The sequence below is a fragment of the Mesoplodon bidens genome (genome assembly GCF_964165515.1).
Source record: "Mesoplodon bidens genome assembly, chromosome: 9".
Classification (NCBI taxonomy): Eukaryota; Metazoa; Chordata; class Mammalia; order Artiodactyla; family Ziphiidae; genus Mesoplodon; species Mesoplodon bidens.
In genome coordinates this window covers 36,982,118-36,998,061 of record NC_138166.1, presented here as the reverse complement: position 1 = coordinate 36,998,061, position 15,944 = coordinate 36,982,118, and the positions used below count along the sequence as shown (strand labels likewise).

Here is a 15,944-nt window from a genome sequence, read left to right as displayed (position 1 = left end):
AAAAAGTGATCTCAGCATGTCTCTGTTTATGTGTGGGTTCATGTCACATGCACTTACATGCACATTCTCAGTCATGGTGGCCAAGGGCCAGGATCCAGAGATGGAGATCTAGTGAAGCATTTCCTATCTGTGAGACTTGGGCAACGTACTTTAACTTCCCAAGTCTCAGTTTCCCCATTTGTAACATGAGAACAATAATATCTAAGCTATAAGATTTTTATGAAAGCAAAAGGAGATAATACACATGAAAGTATCTTTTAATCTGTAAAGCAAAATTCATATGGTATTTGTTGTCATTTATTTATTGGACCTTATATTCTATCACACAAAAAATAAATTCATAGAAAAGCTTGGCTTAAATTTAGCAGAAATTCACTTTTTGCAGGACTGCATGAATATGTGTATGTTTTTAAAATATTTCTGTGTTTCCCTGTACTTTTTTGCTCCCTTGCAGGGGGTTGAAGAAAAGACAAATTAGTCATCTGAGATTATCCATACAATCCACTCTTGTAGGTCAAGATGGAACCATGTTAATGGAGAAAAGATATCATTTATTTACAAACACTTTAGTTAACTGAAGTGACTATGTATATTTGACTGACCTCAGAGCTTCTAGAGGGTCACTGTGTATAGGAAAAAAAGGAGGGAATCATCAACATTCATCATGCTGACGCCTGTTTGTCTGATATCTTTTAGAGTATTGTGGGAAGCTAACAGTGAAATTTGGCAAACAATTTGGAATTTGTATGTGTGTGTGTGTGTGTTTTATAAAATGTGGCTTTTAGACTTGTAGTTAATCTTGGCCCAAACCCCATTCTCTGGAGTTCTGGGCAAACAAAGTCTTCAAATACAAGGGATGCTGAATACCAAGTTGTGAAAGGAAAGAGGGTATGGATAAATTTAATAGCCATACATGTCATGATATTTCAGAAAATTGCAGTCAATTAGAGAATAACTGTACTAGATATTTTTAAAAGATGGGATTCAATACTGGAATTTAGGTAGGAGAGACATTTTTATAGGCTGTATGTAGATATGTACTGTGATTTAATAACTACATTCATTTAAGTCTTACTCTATAAGAATACTCAGGTAGGACAATATCAGAGTGTCTTCAGAAATCAGAAACAGATGTCAAGATTATAAATCCTAGATAGCAACACAGAATTTCTATTTTTCAAAAGATAAAAAGTGTAGCCCTTGAAAATGGGAACAAATGAGATTAGTCCTATGGTCAGCAATGGAAATCTCAAATATTGTGGTACAATGAGTTTTCATTTGAATAGATATTCAAGATACAACAATGATCTAAGTCTGTCTTATGTCAATTAAGTAAAAAAACAAAGAAGTCTCAAACATTCTGTGAATTATGACAATTACTTGGCATCTGTTTGTGTAGAGGCTCTAGAGTAAAGTATTAAAGACCAGTACTCCATGGAGACAACAGTTTAGAAGAAAAATTTGGATAATAAATGACCAGAGACTCTCAGTGACATTTATATACTCTATAGCACTTAGAAGATTCTTTTTATTTAAAAGGTCTGTCATTTTTAAATGACTTATTTATCCTCTTTTGTGAAAATGCAGAGAATTCTGAAAAGGATTTATTGCTGTTATTTCTAGCTACAGTGGGGTGATAGACTTGGGTAGAAAGCAAAAAAAAAAATAGCTGCTTAAGTATCTCGGGTAATTTGAAGTTCATTAATTCCTGACTTATCTTGTCTCCCGTTGTCTAAATGTTTCTTTTATCCTTATTATTAGATCCCATTTTTCAACCGTTTAATCATTTGTGGCTCTGCTCTAAACATGCTTCAAATTCTCTAATTTTCTTGTAAATTGTGCAGCCTAGAAATGAACAGAAATTTCTATTAGTCCTCTTGATTAAAAATTTTTTTGTTTTTATTTTGTTAACAGTTATGTGGGTGTCTAAATAATTTGCATATGATGTTTTAAAGTTTCCAATGAAAGCAGGAAGTTATGGCATTCTAATAGCAACCCAATGCAAATATGTGGGACTTTAGTATAATTTACCCTCTGGGCACAATAGTGAAGTATCATTTTCTTCCAGTTATATTAAGCAAGAGGCAGCTTGATTTGAATAGTGACATATTCAAACACACTCAAAAACTATTTACTGGCCTTTTTGTGTGATGATAAATTGCCTCTGATAAAAGAGTTTCTATATAGTTTGAACAATTTTTTAAGAAGCAAAAACAGACTTCAGAATTTACCGGCAGAAACAAATAGCATAGTTGTCATCTCTAATTCATTTTGAATCACTGACTTCTATTGATGATGTTCTTGTGAGCAATGACGCATCCTGCTGATGTATAAAAATAGGCAGTTCCGTTCTTTGGGGCATATTTTTCAGTGCTCAAAAGTATTCAGTTTCTAAATTACACTACATGTCCACCATGTCCACAAAAATTTATTACTTGATTCTGAAGCCTGGCATTTTGTTTTATATGAAATGCTGTTGCCTTGAAGGAAAGGGAGAACAGAAACGAGTAGAATTCAGAGTCGTATTTTAGACTTATTCTCAGAATCATTTGCCAATACCAGTCTCCATACCTCACTATCTATAAAAGATTATTCATTTCCAATAATGAAAGAAATTTCTAAAAGAAGATCCCTCCTCATCTTGCTATGATATATACTTAGAATGTGTTCTTTTAAACTTTTTTTAAAGACCAACACAATTGAACATTCTAAATTAAAAGTATTTGAATTCCAGGGCTTCCCTGGTGGTGCAGTGGTTGAGAATCTGCCTGCCAATGCAGGGGACATGGGTTCGAGCCCTGGTCTGAGAAGATCCCACATGCCGTGGAGCAGCTAGCCCTGTGAGCCACAATTACTGAGCCTGCGCGTCTGGAGCCTGTGCTCTGCAACAAGAGAGGCCGCGATAACGAGAGGCCCGCGCACCGCGATGAGGAGTGGCCCCCACTTGCCGCAACTAGAGAAAGCCCTTGCATAGAAACGAAGACCCAACACAGCCATAAATAAATAAATAAAATTTTTAAAAAAAGCAAAAGAAATCTGAATGAAGTATGGTCTTAAAAAAAAAGTATTTGAATTCCAAAGATTTACCTATGCTTACTATACATGAATAAATCTAGAGGACAGCAAATGTATTTTCAAATACAAACCTATTTGATACAAAGAATCCCACATATGTAAAGCTGTCTGAAGTTGTGGCACATATATACAATGGAATATTACCCAGCCATAAAAAGAAACGAAGTTGAGTTGTTTGTAGTGAGGTGGATGGACCTAGAGTCTGTTATACTGAGTGAAGGAAGTCATAAAGAGAAAAAAAAATACCATATGCTAACATATATATATATATGGAATCTAAAAAATAAATAAATAAATAAAGGTTCCAAAGAACCTAGGGGCAGGACAGGAATAAAGACGCAGACGTAGAGAATGGACTTGAGGACATGGGGAGGGGGAAGGGTAAGCTGGGACAAAGTGAGAGAGTGGCGTGGACTTATATACACTACCAAATGTAAAATAGATAGCTAGTGGGAAGCAGCCACATAGCACAAGGAGATCAGTACGGTGCTTTGTGACCACCTAGAGGCATGCGATAGGGAGGATGGGAGGGAGACGCAAGAGGGAAGAGATATGGGGATATATGTACATGTATAGCTGATTCACTTTGTTATACAGAAGAAACTAACACACCATTGTAAAGCAATTATACTCCAATAAAGATGTGAAAAAAAATAGTCAAGCTTTACTTTACCACTTATAATTACTGCCTAACCAATCAAATAATTATGAAAACATAAGTCTTTATTTTACTGGGATAAATGCCCAGAAGTACAATTGCTATCATGCAGTAGTTGCATGTTTATATTTTTTAAGAAACTGTGAAATTGTTTTCCAGAATGTCTGTAGCATTCTACATTTCCACCAGAAATATGTGAGTGATCCAGTTTCTCTGTATCCTCACCAGTATTTGTCACTTAACAAAAAATTTATTCTGATAGGTGTATAGTGATATCACATTGTGGTATTGATTTGTACTTGCCTGATGGCTAATAACGCTGATTGCTTTTTAATGTGCTTTTTTGTCATTTGCATATCCACTTTGGTACAGTATCTGTTTACGTCTCTTGTCCATTTTCTAATTGAATTGTTTGGGTTTTTTTTTTTTTTTGCTGTTATTTTGAGTGTTCTCTACCTATGCTAGATATTTAGCCCCTTTATTAAACATGTAGTTTGCAGGATTTCGAGCCCGTCTCCAGTTACAGGTGACTTCCACTCCCAAACCTGCCTGCAGCCCCAGGCCTGCAATTAACAAATGAGTGGGAGAGGTCTGTGTGCTAGTCACTGCAGGAACTCAGAGCCCACTGAAACTCTCAGAGTGGGTATCGGGACCCTTTGTCATAAGGAGCAATGCTGCCCTATGGTAATTGTCTCTTTACCTGCATGCTTCACTAGGCTTCTATTTCTAGTCTTTCTATGAAATTTACAAAGTCTTCAGAGAACATGAAAAGGAACTGGACCATGAATTTGACTTGAGGCTGACACTATTTGGAGGATTAAAGAAGCAACCAGTCAACTTTTTTAAAAAATAAATTTATTTATTTTATTTATTTTTTGGCTGTGTTGGGTCTTCGTTGCTGTGCCTGGGCTTTCTCTAGTTGCGGCGAGCGGGGGCTACTCTTCGTTGCGGTGCGCAGGCTTCTCATTGTGGTGGCCTCTCTTGTTGTGGAGTAAGGGCTCCAGGCACGCGGACTTCATCAGATGTGGCGGGTGGGCTTCAGTAGTTGTGGCACACGGGCTTAGTTACTCCGCGGCATGTGGGATCTTCCCGGACCAGGGCTCGAACCCATGTCCCCTTCATTGGCAGGCAGATTCTTAACCACTGGGCCACCAGGGAAGCCCGAAACCAGTCAACTTTGAATGGAGCTTCTGGATGAAATGGGGGAAGCAGCAGCTGGTGTGGCTTCTCCTTGGACACAGGGCTGTGTCTCAAATGGCCAGTCTACTTGCAAGGAAGATTCCTAATCTGAAAAAAAAAAAAAGGTCTGTGCTTGGAAATCTACCCTGTATAAACAAAACACCACCAAAAACTGACTTGGAAGTCAACCTAGGACAAATATTTGATCCTTATTCGTTCATGGAAGTGAAGAAACTGCAAGATAAGAAGCAGCAGAAGTTTCTGGGCAAGAGACACCAGAACATGAGACTGAGCAAAGTACCACGTGGTTAGAGATGTGCACCAGACTTGGGCTATTTTTCAGCTCTTTCCTGAAAATCTGTACTTTCTGGGCCTGCTTCTTATCCTGGAATATAGGGAATTCCAAGAATGCACTAACTTTCCTTTAAATATGATACTGATTACTGTGTTGTACTCAAGGGGTTTCCATCTTCTAAAGGAGCAAAAGCTAGGCTATTAGATGCTGTCAGGTCTGAATATTTTAAAATTTCATATAACTTTCCTTCTTTTTGGTTTTATTCAGATGTAATTCACACATAGCAGTGTGTAATTTTAACGTGTACAGCGTGATGATTAACATATATATTATGAAATGACTACCACAATAAATTTAGTTATCATCATCTCGTATAGATACAAGATGAAAAATATATATTTTTTTGTGTGTGAAGAGAACTTTTAAGATCTACTACTCTTAGCAACTTTCAATTATATCACACAGCAGTGTTAAGTATAGATATCATGTTGGTATGTTATACCATCAGAACTTATGTATCTCATAATTGGATATGTGTGCTTTTTGACCACTTTCATCCAATTTCATATAACTTTCTGAGCTGACGATGATAAATAATACCTTTATTGTATTCCTAAAAAACACCATGTAGTTTGCAAAAATTATCTCTCAGCCTCTAGATTGTCTTTTCATCTTCTTAACAGGAACTCATGCAAAGCAAAAGTTTTTAAATGTTGATGAAGTTCAATTTATTCTTTTTTCTTTCTTCTGGATCATGTTTTTGGTTTCAAGTTTAAAAACACTTTCCCTAGACCTACATTCCAAAGATCCTCCATGTTTTTCTAAGTTTTATAATTTTTCAGTTTCGCATTTAAGTCTGTGACCCCTTTTAAGTTAATTTCTATATAAGGTATAAAGTTTAAGTCACAGTTATTTTTGCCTCTCCAATGACTGTCTGATTGCTTTTTTTTTTTTTTTTTTTTGGCAAAACTATCCCTCCTTCATTGAATTGCTTTTGCACCTTTGTCAAAAGAAAGTTGAGTATATTTGAGTAGGTCATCTTGATTTCTTTCATTAGCATTTTGTAGTAGTTTTCATCATGGAAGTTTTGTGCATGTTTTGATAGAATTACACTATTTATTTTATTAAGTGATTATAAATGATATTATATTATAAAATTTTATTTCCGTGTATTCATTACAAGTATGTAGAAATGCGATAGATTTTTTCTATGTTTACTTTGTCTTTTGCGACCTTGCTAAAATTACTTTTTAGTTTTAGAAGCTTTTTGTGTGTTTTTGTTTTTTGCATATTCCTTGGGATTTTCTATGTAGATAATCATGTCATCTGCACACGGCACAGTTTTAGCCCCTTCTTTCCAATCTGGATGCCATTGTTTCCTTTTCTTGCCATGTTGCACCAGCTAGAACTTCCAGCACTATGTTGAATAAGAGTGGTGAGAGTAGATATCCTAGCCTTGTTCCAGATCTTATAGATAAAGCATTCACTCTTTCATTCTTAAGTATAATTTTAGTATCAGGTTTTTTGTGGATCCTATTTATCAAGTTTAGGAAGTTCTCCCTCAGTTCTTACTTTTCTGAGAGGTTTTTCTTCTTTTTTAAAACATTAGTGGGTGTTGAATTTTTTCAAATTCTTTTTCTTCATAGATTGATATGATCATGTAATTTTCCTTTTACAGTTTTTAATATATTGGATTATATTAGTTTATTTTCAAATATTCAACCAGTCTTAAAACTCACTTGGTCATGGTGTGTAATTTGCTTTATATATTGCTGAATTTTATTTGCTAATAGTTTGTTGAAGATTTTGCCTCTATATTCATGAGGGATATTGGTCTGAAGTTTTTGTTTTGTTTTATTTGGTACCGTCTTTGGTTTTGGTATCAGGGTAATACCAGTTTCAAAAAATAAATTAAGAAGTGTTCTCTCTTCTTCTTTCTTCTTTAAGAGATTCTACATAACTGGTGTCAATTTTTAGTAAATTATGACTTCAGTTTACTTAATTGTTATAGGTTTATTCAAATTATCTATTTCATATTGGATGAACTGTGGTAGTTTTATGTTTTTTGGGAAATTGGTCAATTAATCCTAAATTATCAAATTTAGCTGTGCAATGTGGCTCGTAGCATTCACTTATTTTTATTTTGATGTCTGCAGGATCTGTCTTATTCCTGATATTGGTGATTTGAATTATCTGTTTTGCTCTTTATCTCAGTCTTGCTGGCAGTTCATCAATTTTATTTATCTTGTAAGGAAGCAGCTCTTTGTTTTATTGATTTTCTCTATTTTTTTTTTCCTGTTTTCAGTCCTACTGCTTTCTTCTCTTATATATATTATTTCATTCCTGATACTTGCTTTGAGTAACTTGGCCCTTTTTTTTTTTTTAGGTTCTTGAAATGGGAGCCTAGATTATTGATTTGAAACATTTCCTTTTTAAAAACCTAAGTGCTCTAATTTAGTGCCAAAAATTTCCCTCTCATCCCTGCTTTACCTATGTCCTCCAAATTTTGATATGGTATATTTTCATTTTGTTAAATATATTAGATGTTTTTTTCTTGAATCTTTCTCTTTGATGAATTAATTGTTTGTAATTGTTTTGTTTAATTTCCAAGTGCTTGGGGGATTTTTCTGTTTTCTTTCTATCACTGATTTAGAGTTTGATTCTGTTGTGGTCAGAGAACACACTTTCTATGGTTTAAATTCTTTCAAATTTGTTGGATTTTTTTTATGACCCAGAATATGGTCTATCTTGGTATAAGTTCCATGGGTACTTAACAATAATGTGTGTTCTGCTTCTGTTAAGCAAAGTATTCTAAAAATGTCTATTAGGTTCATTTTTTGCATGGTGTTGTTCAGTTCTTCTATACCCTTGCTGATTTTCTGTTTAGTTGTTCTGTCAGTTGTTGACATAGGGGTGTTGATGTCTCCAACCTTACTGGTGGATTTTAATATTTCTCCTTTTAGTTCTATGGGCTTTTGTTTCATTTATTTTGCATCTGGGTTGTTTGGTATTTATATTTATGATTGCTATGTCTTCTTGGTGCGTTAATCCTCTTGTCATCATTATTGAATAGCCTTCTATGCCTCTGGTAATTTTATTTGCTCTGAAGTCTACTTTATCTGATATTAATATAGCTAATGCTGCTTTCTTTTGATTAATATTTGCATGATATATCTTTTTCCAACTTTTTCTTTCAACTTTCTTATATCATTTTATTTGAAGTGAGTTTCTTGTACAGTAAGTCCCCTACATACAAATGAGTTCCATTCTGAGAGTGCGTTTGTAAGTCCAACAGAGTTAGCCTAGGTACCCAACTAACACAATCGGCTATATAGTACTGTATTGTAATAGGTTTATAATACTTTTCACACAAATAATACATAAAAAATAAACAAACCCAAAACATAAAGAAAACATTTTTAATCTTACAGTACAGTACCTTGAAAAGTACAGTAGTACAGTACAACAGCTGGCATACAGGGGCTGGCATCGAGTGAACAGGCAAGAAGAGTTACCCACTGGAGGAGGGAGAGGAGGTGGGAGATGGTAGAGCTGAAGGATTGTCAGCAATAGGGGATGGAAGGCAAGTTGCTATTTCACTCACACCTGACGTTGATGGCACAGGCTCTGGTTCCCTGTTGGATTCAATTCTATCTACCCTACTGAAAAAGCGATCCAGTGATGTCTGATTATTAGCTCTTTTTTTCTCATCATAGATGACATGGTAGCGCTGGATTGCATTCTGAACAGCTGCTGCAACCTTCATGTACCATTCTATATTAAGGTCCTGTGCATCAAAAACTAACAGTGCCTCGTCAAATAAAGAAAATCCCCTTGCCATTTCCTGTGTCGTGAATCTCTTCAGTTCTTTAGTTAGTTCTTCCTCTTGTCTCTCTTTGTCCTTTCTCTGGGCCTCCAATTCCATCAGGTCTTCATTAGTAAGCTCCTCATATTGCACAGCAAGGAGTTCCATGAACTTGTGCTCTTGCAGATCTAGCTCCAGCTTCTCACTGAGGGTCACTAAGTTGCTGAAGACCTCTTTGGACTCCTCATCCACCTTCTAAAATCCACAAAAATTGTGAACAAACTGTGGGCAAAGTTTCTTCCAAACTCCATTCATGGTGATGGCCATAACCTCATGCCAAGCAAAGTCAATGTTTTTTATTGACTTTGTAGATGTTATAGTCCTTCCCAAATTGCCAGAGTTGTTCCTGATTCATCACTCAGCTTTACGACCTGATGAAAAGTGTGACCTAAATGATATTTCTTGAAAGTCGCTGTAACTCCCTGGTCCATAGGTTGGATGAGCGACGTAGTATAGTATTCAGTGGCAGAGGCACTACTTTGACGTTGGGATGAAAATCGTCCATGAATGGGGTGGTGGCCTAGAGCATTGTCAAGCAGTAGAAGAATGTCCAATGGGACATCCTTCTCCAAGCAATATTTCTTTAACCTCTGGGATAAAGTGGTGGAAAAACCAGTCCTGGAAAATGACCTGTGTAACCCAGGCTTTGGAGTTATTCTTCCACACAATATGGAGAGAGCCCTTGGCTATGTTTTTAAGGGCTCTTGGGTTCTCTGAGTGATAAACTAAGAGAGGCTTCAGCTTCATATGGCCAGAAGCATTGCCACCAAACAGCAGAGGTAGCCTATCCTTTGTTGTTTTATAGACTGGCATCAACTTTTCCTCCTTACTGATATAACTTTGGTCTGGCATCCTCTTTCAGTACAGACCTGTCTCATCCACATTAAAAACCTGCTTGGGTAAATATGCACCTTCATATAATTTCTCAATAATTTCTCAAAGCATTTCAGGAAATTCCTGGGCAGCTACCATATCTGCACTTGCTGCCATGCCACTTACTTTTACATCGTGGAGGTTGGCTCTAGTCTTGAACCAATGAAAATAGCCATGGCTGGCATTAAAACATGCACCCTCTGATTCTTCACTGTGTTTCTTCTTCAAGTCTTCACAAAGGCTCTTAGCTTTCTCTTGAATCAGTATTAAGCTGAGCGGGACTCGACACTGATGCTGCTCCTGCATCCATCCACACACTGAGAAGTTTCTCCATCTCCTCCATCACTTTTTCCATGCTTCTTTGATATTATTGTCGACATCATTGGCACAGTAAATTTCACATGTTCCATGATCTTGTCCTTTTTTAGAATTGTGCCCATGGTTGAACGATTCGTGTTATAAGAAGGACAAATGTCTACCATCTTTTCACCGCATTCCACTCTCTCCATTATTTTCACTGTTGTTTCCATTGTTATCGCTTGGCGCTTCTTAGAAGTACCAACTACATAATCGCTGCTTTTACACTTGCTTCCGGACATCCTGGGCTTGAAATAAAGATACTGTACCACTGTACTGTATACAGTACTGTACAGTAAAGTACACAAAAGCACAACCACTTGTAGAGGATGCATGCATGTGACAACATACACCAGACATGTGAACTAACTTATGTGATTGCACATGTGAACGCACATTAGCATCTTTGAAAGTTTGCATCTTGAAAGTTCATATGTAGGGGACTTAATATATTACAGAAAACCTGTTGAGTCATGATTTTAAATCTACTTTGCTAGGCTTTGTCTTCTAATTAATGTATTTAGACCATTTTTGTTTAATGTAATTTTATATATTAGGGCTTAAGTCACTCATATTATTTTTTGTTTTGTTCTCTTTTTTTTTCTGTCATTTTTCCTGTGGGTTACTTGAGTATTTTCTAGAATTATGTTTTGATTTATTTATCATTTTTTTGATTTACCTCATTGTATAGTTTTTATTTTTAATGGTTGCTCTAATTATTACGTTATACATATAAAATTTAGCAGAGTCTAATGGTGGTGTCATTTTACTACAGTGAAGTATGAAACCTTGCTTTTCTTTATATCCCTTTACCCTCCCCTATTTGTAATATTGTTGTAAATATTTCCTTTATGTACATATGGAACCACATGAAACAGTGCTATACTTTTTACTTCAATCATCAAACATGATTTAGTATTTTGTCTATATTTTTGCACACCATATTCTATTTTACTTCCTGATGTTCCAAGATTCTTTCTTATTGTGTTTATTTTTCTCTTTAGAGGACTTCCTTCAGCCATTCTTTTACATTAGAACTGCCAGGAACATATTCTCTTTGCTTTCCTTCATTTCAGAATATCTTGATTTCCTCTTCATTTCTGAAATAGATTTTCATTGGATATTTGATTCTAGATTGAATAGTTCTTTTTTTCAGCACTTGAAAACTGTAGTGTAATTCCTTCTGACCTCCATTGTTTTTGGTGAGAAATTTGCTGTCATTCAAATATTTTTCCTCCATATGTAATGTGCTATTTCTCTCTCGCTTCCTTAAAAAAATATTTGTTCTTTTAGTCTTCCACAGTTTGACTATGATACATCTTGGCATGGATTTCTATGGATTTATCCTGTTTTCAGTTCACTCAGCTTTAGTATTTAAGTATGCCTTTTGCTAAATTTTGGAAGTTTTCAGCTTTGATTATTTAATTTGATGTTATTCAGTTACTTTTTCATTACTCTCTCCTTTCTCCTCTATTTCAAGGATTCCAGCTGAATGAATATTAGATATTTTTGGTATAGTTGCACAGGTCCCTGAGGCTTTGTTAATTTTTTTAAGTCTATTTTTTTCTCTATTGTTTCCAACGGGGTAATTTCTATTGTTCCACTTTCCAGTTCACTGTTTATGTCTTCTGTCCCTTACATTCTGCTATTGAACTCATTTACTGAGTTTTTTTTTTTTTTTTTTTTTTTGTTTTGTTTTTCCTTTTTTGCGGTACGCGGGCCTCCCACAGCTGTGGCCTCTCTCGTTGCGGAGCACAGGCTCCGGCCGCGCAGGCTCAGCGGCCATGGCTCACGGGCCCAGCCGCTCCGCGGCATGTGGGATCTTCCCAGACCGGGGCTCGATCCCGCATCCCCTGCATCAGCAGGCGGGACTCTCAACCACTGCGCCACCAGGGAAGCCCTACTGAGTTTTTTAAATTTAAATTGTTGTTTGTTTGTTTGAGTTTTAGTTCTAAAATTTCCATTTGGTTCTCCTTTATATCTTCTATTTCTTGGCTCACATTTTCTGTTTCTTTCTAATACTGTCTATATTTTCATTTGTTTCTCACATGTTTTTAATTGCCTCTTCAATCATTTTTGTAATAGCCTTTTTATAATCTTTGTCAGATAATTCTATTATCTCTGTCATTTCAGTGTTGCCATCTATTGATTGTCTTTTTTTCATTCAGTTTGAGATCTTCCTGGTTCTTGGTATAACAATTGACTTTCTATTGAAACCTGAAAATTTAAGGTATTATGTTATAAGATTCTGGATCTTATTTAAACCTTCTATTTTAGATGATTTTCTGTGACCCCCCACTGCAGTAGGAAAAGGGGTGGGGTGGCACCTTGTTACTGCCAAATGGGGGTAGAAGTGCAGGTTTCCCATTTGGCTTCCATTGACATCTGAGGAGGGAAGTTTCCATGTGACTCCTGGGTCAGAGTGGAATTTCTGGCTCCTCACTAGGCCTTTATTCCTACCTCTCAGGCTAGGAGGGATAGGAGTTACTGCTCCCTATGGGGCCTCTACTGGTACTACAGAGGGGAGAAATGGCCTCTTTCCTGCTGGGTGGTGGTGAGAGTCCTGTCTTTCCACTTGGCCTTCTCTGACACCATCCCAGTTGTGGGAGGTTGGGTGCCTTATTACAGCCTGGCATGGGTGGAAGTCTAGGCAACTCACTCAGCCTTTGTTGGTATGGGTGTGTGTTGGGTCATAGTTATTTCTGTGATATTTGGCTGGAGTAGAGTAGTTCTTATCTAAAAGTTATTTGGGCGCTTTTGTTTGTTTGTTTTGTCTGTGCCTGCTATTTTTAGCAGGTTGCTAGCTTCTTTAACTGAGAATTTGGGATATATGAGGCAAAAAGAAAATTCAGAGAACTCACCACCATATCATCCCTGAGGTCCCTAGCCAATCTGCCTTCTTTTCTCCTTTTGGAGTCTTTTGATGTTTATTTTATGTATAAAGTCCAAAGTTTTCTGTTGTAATTAGTGGGAGAAAAATAAAAAGTATGCTTACTTTATCTTCTTGAAAATGGAAACTAGATCTTGCATATTTAACCACTAGGAAATCTTTCCATCACACAGGAGGGTTAGTTGCTGCTTAATCTGGAATGCAGTACACATCTGAATCTCTAACACTGTGTGAGTGATTCATTACAGGCCTAAATGATTCTCCCTACTTAGCAAATCACATTAAAACAGATGTAGTACTGGGACCCATATTATTGTGGGTTATGAAAAGTAGAAGTATTGTTTCTTTTTACGTAATGCCAAAATATCCAAGAATTCTGCTATAAAAATGAATGTTATGGTACTAAGGATGTTTAAGAAATTCCTGGGACCTTATTATTGATACAATGATGAGCCATTTCAGACAGCTAATCAGTTAGAGGGTAAAGCACTGAAAAGTGTGTCCTGGTGAATTTTCCAGCCTGCATAGACGGACACTGGGAGTGTTTCTTTTGTTCCTTAATCAACACCAAAAAATATCACAGAGTTCCTCATTAACTAAAGAGCTATTTTCAAACATTTTTTGAGCAATACAAAAAATAAACACATAGAACAAAATAATTGAATAGTCAGGAAATACAAAGGAGTTTTGCCTCAAACTAAACACTAAAAGGTAGATCAAATTTTATTCAAAATTTTAAATGTTATAAGATTTCTAGAATAAAACAAGTCCTGTGGCCTTTATTCATTGAAAGTTCTGCCAAGTAAAATGAAGTAAAACTGAGGTTATCCATCATATTTCTAATTTTGTGCTACCATTTTGGTTTTTGCCAAATGAGACAATCATGAAGCTGCCTTATGAAGTTCAGCAGAACTTTGCCCATTTTGAAGATCTCCTTGGACTAGTAATTTTCATGAAAAAATTGTATTTTTATATTTCCTGTAAGGTAGTGCTAGTCAAAGTGTGGCCTGTGAATCAGTGTCAGGTCATGAAAGGTGAGTTACCTGAATAACAAGGTAATTACAGAAATTAAAAATATGCATTCAGAGGGCTTCCCTGTTGATGCAGTGGTTGAGAGTCCGCCTGCCGATGCAGGGGACACGGGTTCGTTCCCCGGTCCGGGAAGATCCCACATGCTGTAGAGCGGCTGGCCCCGTGAGCCATGGCCGCTGAGCCTGCACGTCCGGAGCCTGTGCTCCACAACGGGAGAGGCCACAACAGTGAGAGGCCCGTGTACCGCAAAAAAAAAAAAAAAAAATGCATTCAGAAACTTCTGTAGAAAATTTATGTCACAACAACATCCAAGTATGTAGTTAGTGGATTTGTCCCTTTGAACAGAATCTGAGCCAGTTTATATGTTGCCAAACTTGTGTGGTGGGTCTAGGTAGTACAAACTGCTCACTGAGCATGTGCATCTGGACACATATTTGTCCCCAGCAGATTAGAAATAAAAATGTAAAATGAATCTTTCACCAGAGATAGTCTTAGCAATACTGTACAGCACAGATTACATGGGTCTTATTCAAACATTTTTTAAAATATATTTTATGGATAATTGGGTAAATTTCCAAATTAACTCATATAAAATATTTTTCTGTGTTGAAATATTGACTAGAAGAAGACACAATCACTTTAATCTTATTGTAAAAAACTTTCATAGATCACTGTCAAGTCAGAAATCATAAGATGTTAAGTGGTGTTAGACTTCATTATTCCTCAGAATATGAAATACAAATTAATTAGCCAAGGAAATTTTTCATCATTTCACTCATGAGAATTTTTTTGCATTGAGAATATAGAAATAATCTGTCCACCTTTCTCACCCTAGACCAGTTGTGTACATTGAGATTTACAGTGGTTTTCAAAGTTTGATCCTCAGACTGTCACTTTTAGTATTACCTGGCAAGTAATTAGAAATACACATTTTGTGCTCCATTCCAGACCCGCTGAGTCAGAATGTCTGGGTGTAGGGCCCAGCAATCTGGTTTTAATAAACCCTCCAGGTGATTCTGATCCACATTAAAGTTTGAGAACCACTTCCCTAGACCAAACTACCAACACCACACATCTTGGTTACCACAATAGCTTCCAGACTTTGGTTCTCTTCCGTTCCTCCTTTCTCTGCTCTATACTCAGATTGACATTTACATACACACACACACACACACACACACACACACAGACACACACACACAAATGCTCTCAGGCTAAAGACCAAAATAGGTCTTTTTCTTAAATTAATTTTTATTGGAGTATAGTTGATTTACAATGTTGTTTTATTTTCTGCTGTACAGCAAAGTGAATCAGTTATACATACACACATATCCACTCTTTTTTAGATTCTTTTCCCATATAGGTCATTACAGAGCACTGAGTAGAGTTCCCCGTGCTATACAGTAGGTTCTTATTAGTTATCTATTTTGTGTATAGTAACGTGTATTTGTCAATCCCAACTTCCCAATTTATCCCTCCTGCCCCTTCCCCCTTGGTCTTTTTAAAACATAGAATGTTAATCTCTATCAGGTGTGGTGTTCAAACTAGTTCTGAGGCATCATCTCATTCTAGTCTTTCTTCCTCTCGTCCCCTGCCCTACTGGTCTTCTTTCAGGCTTTTCTACTGGTTTAGTCCACTCCACCCTTGGACCGATTACCTCCAATACACCCTTTAGGAGAAATCATTTATCAGGGAAATCTGTAGCTTACTAGATTAAAAG

General features: G+C 36.5%; 1 long non-coding RNA gene across 1 annotated transcript in view; it reads left to right on the top strand.

Annotated features, from left to right (window-relative positions):
* LOC308622926 overlaps positions 1-15,944 on the top strand; it is a 431,583-nt gene that overhangs the window by 265,984 nt on the left and 149,655 nt on the right. The gene's annotated exons all lie outside the window — the stretch shown is intronic.